The 10,526-nt window shown below is 44.3% G+C and overlaps 1 pseudogene; it reads right to left on the bottom strand.

Moving 5' to 3' along the window:
* Positions 1-1,112: 1,112 nt before the first annotated feature.
* LOC144222955 (bifunctional methylenetetrahydrofolate dehydrogenase/cyclohydrolase, mitochondrial pseudogene) overlaps positions 1,113-10,526 on the bottom strand; it is a 32,697-nt pseudogene continuing 23,283 nt past the window's right edge.

Genomic DNA, 10,526 nt, shown 5'->3' with positions numbered 1-10,526 from the left:
TTCATTAATGTCTTAGTTCATTCTGGTTCTTATAACAAAATAGCACTGCCTGGGTGGCTTATAAACAACAGACATATATTTCTCACAGTTCTGGAGGCTGCGATGTCCAAGATCAAGGTGCCAACAAGGGTATGCTTTGGAGAGGGCCCTCTTCCTGGTCCGTGGCCAGTCCGTCTCCCTGTGTCCTCAAATGGTGGGAAGGGCTAGGTGTTTCTGTGGAGCTGTTTATATAAGGCTCTGATTCTAGAAGGCAGATACCTAGTGACCGAATCACCTCCCAAAGACTGCACATGGAACAACACTAAACATTTTCCCCGATGACTAAACCACGAGATGACAGCTGGGGCACCATTACCACGTAGTTTTTACATATAACATGTATGTAAATTAGAGTAATTTTTTTCTATTTAATTACCATTTCTTCCTTTTTTACCTTCTCCCTAATTCTCTCTAGCAACATATTTTCTTTTGGTTTGACCGGTTGAACTCAAAAGTTTTGGAACCTAAAGTGAGCATCAACTCTTATCAGAATAGCACTGGGAAATGCAATCCTAGAAAAGGCAAATTTTAACTGAAGTGGCTTGACAAAGGTAAGCATCCATTCCCCATGTGACAATGCTCTCCACGTCAGTCACTGAGTTAGTGGCTTCTCTTGGCTGGATCATGGGCCTAGCATGATACTGACGAGCTCCATGGCGAGGTACAGAGCTTTGTGCACAAACACCCACCCACTTAAGCTTTCACTAAATGCAATGCATCATTTTAAGCTATTTCAGTAAAATAAATTTTAAAAATATTGCATTTCTATTGGCTTGTTTTACCTCTTGAGTTAGCTTGAAGTTTTGTTTATGACAGAAGACACACAGGTTTTTTAAAGTTTATTTATTTATTTTGAGAGAGAGAGAGAGAGAATGAGTAGGGGAGGGGCAGAGAGAGAGGGGGACAGAGGATGTGAAGCAGGCTCTGTGCTGACAGTGAACCATGAGATCATGACCTGCGCCGAAGTCAGGCGCTTAACAGACTGAGCCACCCCAGGTGCCCCTCAGAAGACACAACAGTTAATTCATTTGTGTTTCCAAGCTCCTTAGGCTACAATCCTTGCTCTTCAAGCCTCAGCACCCTTTTGCATCGATAATGGCATTCTTCATTAGCAGCACCACTATTATGGGACTAACACCCCCAGGGAGCAGAGTGAGGTAACTGGCTTTCTTTCCGACTCCATCACAATCCACCTGTCCGGCCAACTTGGGGTTAGCAGTTAGGGGATCTTGAAGTCTATTTTTGCCTGCATCGATGACTGCTGCTTCCTTCCTGACCGTATCTGCCGTGATCAGATGCGGGCTGCCTGCAGCGGAGCAATGTCTACAAGGCCCGTAAGGTAAGCATCCCGTTGCTCTTCGGGATCGTAGGGATGAGACACTGTAACGGTGGCACCGCCCCCAGGCCGTTCATGCGCCCCGCCCGTGAGTAGTAGCATCGCAATGGGCATTGCAACGTTTTGACCTTCCAGCCACAACCACGTTCTCCCCTAGGGGTGGGATGCCAGTTCGCCTAATTACTTCCCAGATGCCCCACGGGGTAGCCAGTAACACAGAATACTAGCACAGACACATTCGCCCCACATTAATTACACGAAAGCCGTGAACTTCCTTGTCTGCACGAACAGCATTGGGGATCCTCTCTCAGCGCGCCCTGGAAGAGGCCGCTGGACCAGGAGGCCATCTCCCTTACTTGTCTTTGTTTAGTTTATTGAGTAAATTCAACCGTTCTTCCTCTGCAGTGGAAGCTGGTTTCACAAGGGCCTGCTGATGCCCACCTCTGCAGCTGTCCGGGTTTGTTGGGGACGTACGGGTCACATGCGGGATTCTCACCGACCGGAACGACGCGCAGGTGTGGCCCTGGTCGCCCAGTGCCAGCCATTCTTTCGCCTCCTGCCGCACTTCCTGCTTGAGTTGCCGGGCAAGTTTCCTTCCAGAAACGACACCTGCTTCGTTTCCACCTACAGAGAGGTGGAGGGGGCGATGGCAGAGGTGGCAGCTCTGTGTGGTCCGGAGCAGCCAGGTGGCCACAAGGAAAACAGCGGCCGTCACCCGCGCTGGGTCCGCGCCAGATGAGACTAGGCTTCCATCAACTGTTTTACAATGAAAATAATTATTATGTGAATGTGCTCCAAATGTAGTGATTCTAACTTTAATAATTCCATTCAACCAGTTAATTTTTAAATTAAAGCAGCAATATCCCAACTGTTTTAATTACATTCCTCATTAGCGAAAAAAATGTATCAGCATGCTTTCCCAATGTGTATGGATTTATTTATAAATTATATACCCATGCCAGTATACCAATATGTTACCTATCTTACAAAGTATGCAGAAGAGCGCAATTGAAAGGATGACATAAAGATAAAAATAAGCGACTTTTCTTCTTATTTTATTCATTACTAGAACAGCATCACTCAATTATGATGATGAATGTTCTAGCTGCTTCCTTTTAAAATGCCTTGCTAATCCTGATGACTTCATGCTCCCATTAGCTAATATAACCGGCACAACACAAACTCAAGGCAAGGTTCATAACAAATAAGAGGGGAGGTGAATCCATATTTTACGTAGTCTCTCTGTTGAGTTTAAATTTGGGGATTGACTTTTGGTCAGAGAGATCAGAACCTTGCTTTGCCTCATAATGTGGCTGATCCAAAAAGCTGGCATGTCCTAAGAATCAGAGAAGTACAGGATATGCCATTCTCTTTTTTGTTTGGTTTTGTTTTTTTTAACGTTTTATTTATTTCTGAGAGAGACATACAGCGTGAACAGGGGAGGGTCAGAAAGAGAGGGAGACACAGAATCTAACACAGTCTCCAGGCTCTGAGCTAGCTGTCAGCACAGAGCCGGACGCCAGGCTCAAACCCACGAAATGTGAGATCATGACCTGAGCCAAAGTCAGTCGACCAACCGACTGAGACACCAGGCCCCCCAACCATTCTCTTTTTTGTTTGCTTGTGCTTCTTATTTGGGGGATTTGTCTTTAATCCTCTCCACTTTGTGAGAGTTAGTTTAGTGGAGACCAGAAGCTACACGCCATACATCCACTGAGACACATCTGAACTCCAATGTGTGGCCATTTGGTGAGAGTGAGCAACAAAAAAAACGTGTCAACTCCTTGCTTAGGGAACTTCCACTTTCCCCCCAAGATACCCAGAGAACCACAGGGGGGTGCTCCAGGCAGGTAACATCTGGCAAACAGGTGAGATGCCTGTATCAATTAGAATATTTAAATAGTAGTACTATTTTGATTCATTTCATATTGTTACATATAAATATAGATATAATTGCATACTAGTCTTACAGGTTCCCTGAAGTGCTCAGACTCTAGTCAGAAAGATGTTTGCTACTAACTCATTCTGGAAAGTTCACCGGGAACTATTGCCGCTCATAAATGAATGTCCCAGAAAGCTGCTTCTCAAACATCACGTGTTTAGATCACACCTTCACAAGTGTGCCTTACCTTTACATCATCTGCACTCTTAATATTGATATCTATATTGACTTGTTTCTAATACTTAAATTTATTTTAAAAGGAAACATTGTGTCACTGGCATGAATGGAAAAATTCGTATCATTTTCCTTTACCTTTGTTTTTTTTAATGTTTACTTATTTTTGAGAGGGAGAGACAGAGTATAAGCAAGGGAGGGCCGAGGAGAGGGAGACAGAGAATCTGAAGCAAGTTCCAGGCTCTGAGCTGTCAGCACAGAGCCCAACGTGGGGCTCAGACCCACAAACTCAGAGATCACAACCTGAGCCAAAGTTGGATGCTTAATGGACTGAGCCACCCAGGTGCCCCTCCTTCATCTTGTTTCACAAACCCCTGTTCTTCTGACCACAGTCTGCACCTCACAGCTGAGAGCCCAGAGTGCTCTCTGCTTGCCTCCCTGCAATACCCAACATTCAGCACAGCCTGGTGAGACCATGGGCACTTAAGTACATTACATTACACTGCTTCTCAGCAATCAGTACGCAGAGGGTGCAGAGGGTGAAGGTGCTGGCAGCCTCGTACCTTCACAGGTCAGCTTGTGTAACCCATCTTTTTTGTTGTTGCTGTTCACTTCTAGGACATACAGAGACAAATATTAAACTCAAATATAGTCATGATACTGTCCTTATGGCTTACATATCTGGGCTAGTGTCCCTTACCACCCATAACCTTGGGTCTTGATTTCCTACTATCAGTTGTGTTTTTCCCAGTTCTTATTTGTTGGTTGTATGTATGGCATTTTCGTGGATACATTCCTGTACCAAGCCACTGCAAAGCTCAGTGGAACAGTGCATAAGTACATAAAATATCTCAGATGACATCCCCTGCCTCCAACTGTCATTACTGACTTCATCTGTCATGAGGGTGTAAGTCTGTGTATCTTGTGGAGGGCAACGAGAAGACAGATGTCGTGTTGGATGTCTTGTTATATCTGCCGCATGACATTTCCCAATTTACTGTGTACGTTCTACGCAGAGACCAACTCGCTTACTACTCAAGACAAACTTGCATAAAGGGCACATCACAGGAATATGGTAGAATGTGGTAGAAGTGTTGGAGGGCCAGTTCCAAGCCTAGCTCTCAAGAGACCATGTTCTCTCTCTTTCTCTTTGTCTCTTTTTCTCTCTAAGTCTCTCTCTTGCACACACACTCTCTCTCCCTTCCTCTCTTTCTCTTTTCCCTTCCCTCCCCTCCTCTCCCCTTCCTCCCTCCTCTCCTCCCCTGTTTCTCCTTCATTCTGCCCCCCACTGTAAGAACAGTCCCAGGCTAGCCCGCTGGAAACTGAAATAAACTTCATGAAGCAGAATCAGTTTGTCACAGCTGAAGCCATCCTAGACTCTCCAGCCCGGAGTGATCTGTCAGTGGATTCCAGTTGAGCTCACTTGAGCCTCTCCCAGATCGGCAGAACCATGTAGTCGTAGATATGATTTGAAATCATAAGGCATTGCTGTTTTTTGCCATTAAGTTCTGGAGTGGTTTGCCGTGTGGTAATAGCTAACTGATACAGAAACTCAGATTTAGGTTACATGATAATTTGTTAGTGGCAGAGCTAGGAGTAGAATCAGGCTGCTTCTTATTCCTGGTCTAGGTGTTTCTCTGTCATAGCATACTGCTGAATCTATCTACCTGCTTTCCCCGCGAGGATCTGAGCTCCTGTCCTCTGAAGAGTAACCACTGGTTTATTCTATCCCCTCACAGAGTTAATGGAGGCCACATGGATGCATGGATGACATCCTTATGCAAAGAAGACCCATTTAGATTTTGTAGAATGAATCTCTGTTTTAGAAGACATACCAAACAGTCTTTGGTTGTTCTGTAACTATCTGGTATCTCCATCTGCCTGCTTTTCACATAAAAATTTCATAAGCCAAATCACATTGGCTCTATTTGATTTTCCTACTCAACATGTAGCTGTAGAAAAGAACTGTGCATTGTCATCCAGAGGTCACAGAATACATCGATTCCTGATGTTGTTGTGACTCTGAGATGCCTTCCGGGAATGCTCTGAGGTCGAGCTCCCTCACGCTGCACCTTGGCTGTGGGACAAAATGTCAACCTGTGGCTAGTACAAGGCTTGATTTCTAAGACCGGGCTCATTCGCATGCTTTGCAAAGTCTCATATCAACATAGTAAGAAAGGTCACTGAACAATGAGACAATCAAGACGTTTCCACCCCATGAATGAAGTTTGGTGTAAAAAGAAGCAAAAATAGTGCCAGAAATAAATTATTGGCTTATCAACATGTTTATTAAATGCATCATACTCAGAGCACCAGATGTGAGAAAGACAAAGGCTAAATGCCAGCAGCAGGGTTGCTAAGTACATTATTTGGCTTGTTGCTGGTAATGAGAGGCTGCGTTTGGTGGGAGTTGCCATGAAATTATATGTTTCTGCTGTTTTGTTCCTCAATGAACCGTGATCAACTCTAGGAATTGTTTGGATAAGTTTTCCCTTCGGTGTTGATAGAAAAGAAGATTCTCTCTGAAAGAAAACTTTTATGAGCTCCAATTTTTTTTTCCTGAATTCACAATTTCCTTATGGTTCCATTTTGGATTGTTTGTAACACAGCAATAAATGAATTAAACTGATTAGTAAATGTATCAAATGTAATTTATGATTACCTCTAATTCTCCCCTTTCCTTATACCTTGCAAAAAGTAAATACTGTTGATTTGAGTTATGCTCGAAACTTAGAATGAGCAAAAGGAAGAACCTAGAAAGATGACATTTTGTTAGCATTTTCAAATCATATTTCTGCTGGAGAAATGGGCAAATCTTACAACAAAGCTGCTGATTTGATTAGGAAGACTACTAATTACACACTGTAGCAACACCCTCATGCACAATCTTCTATTCATAGTTCTGGCATTTCCCCCATTTCTTGTTTAGAAAAACATTTTCTGGCTTAGTTGAGAAGAATAAGTCATTAGAAGCTCCAGTAAACAATTCTGTGTGGGGTGTCCGTTGGAGCAAGCAGCTGTCCTTTGAAAATTGCCTTTATTGTCTGAAGCTCCCAATTTTGCAGTCAGGAGGTCGTATAAAATCAATTAAGTCAGAGGATCTCTGGGTAATCAGCTCCAAGAACTGTTGCCCCAGCTGTGATTATTTGCCGACTGTGGCAGCTTACGCCCCACTCCTGTGTCACTGGTGCCCACGCATTAGCCTTCACCTCCTGGTAGCAGTGTGGTCCTGCCCTCCCTTTAGCTGCTTTCCTTCGCCACCCTTGCTGGTTCAGCGCAGGCTGTTACCTCCCCAAGCTACCCCCCAGCTCCCCTCTCAAGAGATGCCAAGAGAATGCCCTGCTGGGTTAACAGGTTGTGGCTTTCAGTTCCTCCTCACTGGCAGGTAGGAAGCTGGGAGGAAGTACCACAAAGTGCTGCTGTTGCTATAGCAACCAGAGCAGCTCCTCAGAAAAGCTGTTAAAGAGGAAAAGCTTCTCTGGTTTTCTGATTATCCTTCCGTATCTTCCCCTTTCTTCACCCCTTATTAGGCACCTCAAGCAATCATTTCTCCTAATAACTCCATACACTTCCCTGTAAGGAAATCACTCACACTGAGGCTTAGACAACTGAAAAGTGTTCATCCTTTAATAAGATACAAATTCTTAAACCCAAAGAAGAAAATCTCATAATATCTAATATTATAATTTTATGCATCATTTGGCTGGGTGAAGAAGTATATTGATGTATATATAGGGTAGAGACTTCATTCAGTCATTTATTCATTCACCAATCATGTATTAAATACTCGCCAATAATACCAGGCAAAATGCTAAGCACTTAGGATTCAGAGGTAAAGAATCCTATCTCACAGTCTGGTGGAAAGGCAGATATGAAAACAAATAGTCACAGTAAAGTATTGCTGGTGTCTGATAAAAGTGTTTCTGGCCCCATGGGGCATAAGGGATGGGTAAGCCGTTCTGTTGGGGGAGGGTGTTAGAGTCAGGAAAGGCTCATGACACAGACAAGTTGTGAGACGGGCATGTGTGTGCAGCAAGCACCTCTTAAATGCTCTCCTGAGTTCATTATCTTGGTTGAATTTATTGGCCCTTAGGAGGCCCAGGGAGTCTTTATGAGATAAAGTGTAAATATGATTCAAAGAAAGCTGGGGGTGTCTCACTTGATAGTACCTGGAAGGCGGAGATGGAAGTACCTGGAAGCAGAGATGGTGGAGGCTGGGAATGAGAGGAGCCACTAGGGGACCCTCATGGGGGAAAGTCCTGGCTAGAACATTCAACTGGACCTGAGGGAGGTCAGAATGGGGACCATTGGAGGCTAGTGTGGGAGGTGTAGTTGGTGTAAGATAATCAAGCCTTTGGGGGCATGGGAGCCTGAGATTGGGTGGGACACCGATGAGAAAAAGATCCATCTGACTATTATTTTTTAAAATTTTGTTAATGCTTATTTATTTTTGAGCGAGAGACAGAGTGTGAGTAGGGAAGGGGCAGAGAGAGGGAGACACAAAATTCGAAGCAGACTCCGAACTCTNCTGTTCAAATCAGTGTTACTCAAAATAGCCAGAAAATAAAAACAACCCAAGTTCCTATCAGAATGGATAAACAGCATGTGGTATATCCACACACTGGAATACTACTCAGCCAGAAAAGAATGAAGTACTGATATGTGCTACAATATGGATAAACCCAGAACCCCTTACACTGAGTGGAAGAAGCCAATTATAAAGGACCATGTATTGCATGATTTGATTTATATGAAATATCGAGAATTGGCAAATCTATGGAGACAGACAGTAGTAATTAGCAGCTGCCTCGGCCTGGGGGTAGGTGGGTGAGAGGGAAGACATTGAGTGCCGGCTGAGGTATATGGGGTTGCATTTTGTGGTGATGAAAATGTTTTAAAATCAGATTTTTGTGATAGTGGCACAATTTGAAGAAAACTAAAAATCACTGAAAAATCACTTTAAATGGATGCATTTTACAGCCTGAGAAGAGTATGTCAATAAATCTATTTTTTAAAATTGCACAGGAGCTCACAGCTCTATACGGTGTGTTTTTGCCATCAATGCGCCTGTCTCATTCCGTTTTCAGTGTTCTGGTGTGATGTGATCTGGCTGTCACTCTGTAAAAGAGCTCTTCAATGACGTATCCTAAAGGGCCTCTCCACAGATAATACCAAAATCTCATTTCACTTTTAATTTTTATTACATTTTTAATTGTTTGTTTATTTTTGAGAGAGACAGAGACAAAGCATGAGTCGGGGAGGGGCAGAGAGAGACAGGGAAACACAGAATCTGAAGCAGGCTCCAAGTTCTGAGCCGCCACGCACAGAGCCCGATGAGGGGCTGGAACCCACCAACCTTGAGATCATGACCTGAGCTGAAGTCAGATGCGTAACAGACTGACCCATCCAGGAGCCCCCAAAGTCTCATTTCAGCTTGCCCGCTTCCCCTGGCTAAGATGACACTTTTCATGGTTGCAGCAAGCTTCAGTGGTGTGTCCCTCCTCCAGCCACTGTGATGAGCTGGGACAAGGGATAGACTGGACACAGTCCTTTTCTACAGGGAGCGCCTGGCCATGTGGGAATTCAGGCCTGCAGACAGGTACTGGGCAGAGCGCTGGCGCTGCTGTTCCCGGAGCGATAGGTGGCAGTGCAGAGGAAATCAGTGTTACTCAAAATAGCCAGAAAATAAAAACAACCCAAGGCTCTCCTCCAATGGACTCACTACAATATTGCAGATCCATGTAGTTTGGGGGAGGATTGCAGGGCCTGCCACGCAGTGAAGTGAATCTTGAGCCGGGTCCTGGCTGCTTCCGCGGTCCGCTTAGGTACTTAGATTTGTGTAACCTCTAGCCCTCAGGTAAATGCTGGTGGCAGCTTTAACTTCCAGCCCTTTTTTACTGTTGGGACAGCCCTACCCCAGCCCCTGAGTTTTAAGAAGCAAGTCTGGCTCCAGGTCCCTCCTTTTGAACAAGGTGCTTTTAGTCTCTCTGATTCCACGGGACCTAAAATTTCTGGCTGTTTGGCTTGCTCTGGAAACAGAGCCCGGCTGGTCTGAGGTTTTCTTCCTGCATGTCACTTTGCCATTCTTCTCTACTTCGTGCCCTCAGAGGTGTTACTTTTGTTTTCGAGTCTGACAATGTTATTTTGGTGTTCTTTTTATGTTTTCATGCCATTTCTAAGTGTTTGAACATAAAGGGTGGGGAGGCAAGGAAAACAAAGTGTGCCCTTTGACTATCTACCCCAGTCAGGAGTTGATGCACTGGTAAGTGAAGGCTAGTGATCTAGGACAGATTGGATACCTGGGTAAGTTACCAAGATAAGTTACAACATAATCAGCGACCTAAAAGAAAGAGTATTAATTTTATGACTTGCTCTCTGATTAAAGAATTCCAGGGTCAGGGTGCTTGGGTGGCTCAGTCAGTTGAGCGATCCACTTCGGTTCAGGTCATGATCTCACAGTTCATGGGTTCAAGCCCCAAGGCGGGCTCTGTGTTGACAGCTCAGAGCTTGGACCCTGCTTGGGATTCTGTGTCTCCCTCTCTCTCTGTCCCTTCCTGCCCACACTCTATCTCTGTCTCTGTCTCTGTCTCTCAAAAAATAAATAAANAAACCATAAAAGACTCTTAAATACTGAGAACAAACTGAGGGTTGATGGTGGTGAGGGAGAGGTGAAAATGGTTGATGGGCATGGAGGAGGGCACTTGTTGGGATGAGCACTGGATGTTATATGGAAACTAACTTGACAATAAACTATAAAAAATAAACATAAAAAAATAAAAATGGGAGGGGGGTCCCCTGGGGGGCTCAGTCAGTTAAGCATTCAACTTTGGCTCAGGACATGATCTCACAGTTTGTGGGTTCAAGCCCTGCATTGGGCTCTGCGCTGACAACTAGAAACCTGGAGCCTGCTTCAGCTTATGTGTCTCCCTCTCTCTGACTCTCCCCTACTCACACTGTTTCCCTCTAAAATAAACACTAAAAAAAAAAAAAAAAAAAAAAAAAAAAAACAATTCAAGGGAAAAAAACTTTTGGAAA

This window comes from Crocuta crocuta, unplaced genomic scaffold (assembly GCF_008692635.1).
Source record: "Crocuta crocuta isolate KB4526 unplaced genomic scaffold, BGI_CrCroc_1.0 scaffold30, whole genome shotgun sequence".
In the NCBI taxonomy this organism is placed as follows: Eukaryota; Metazoa; Chordata; class Mammalia; order Carnivora; family Hyaenidae; genus Crocuta; species Crocuta crocuta.
Note: the sequence above shows the minus strand (reverse complement) of the source record. Positions and strands in the feature narration are given on the sequence as shown.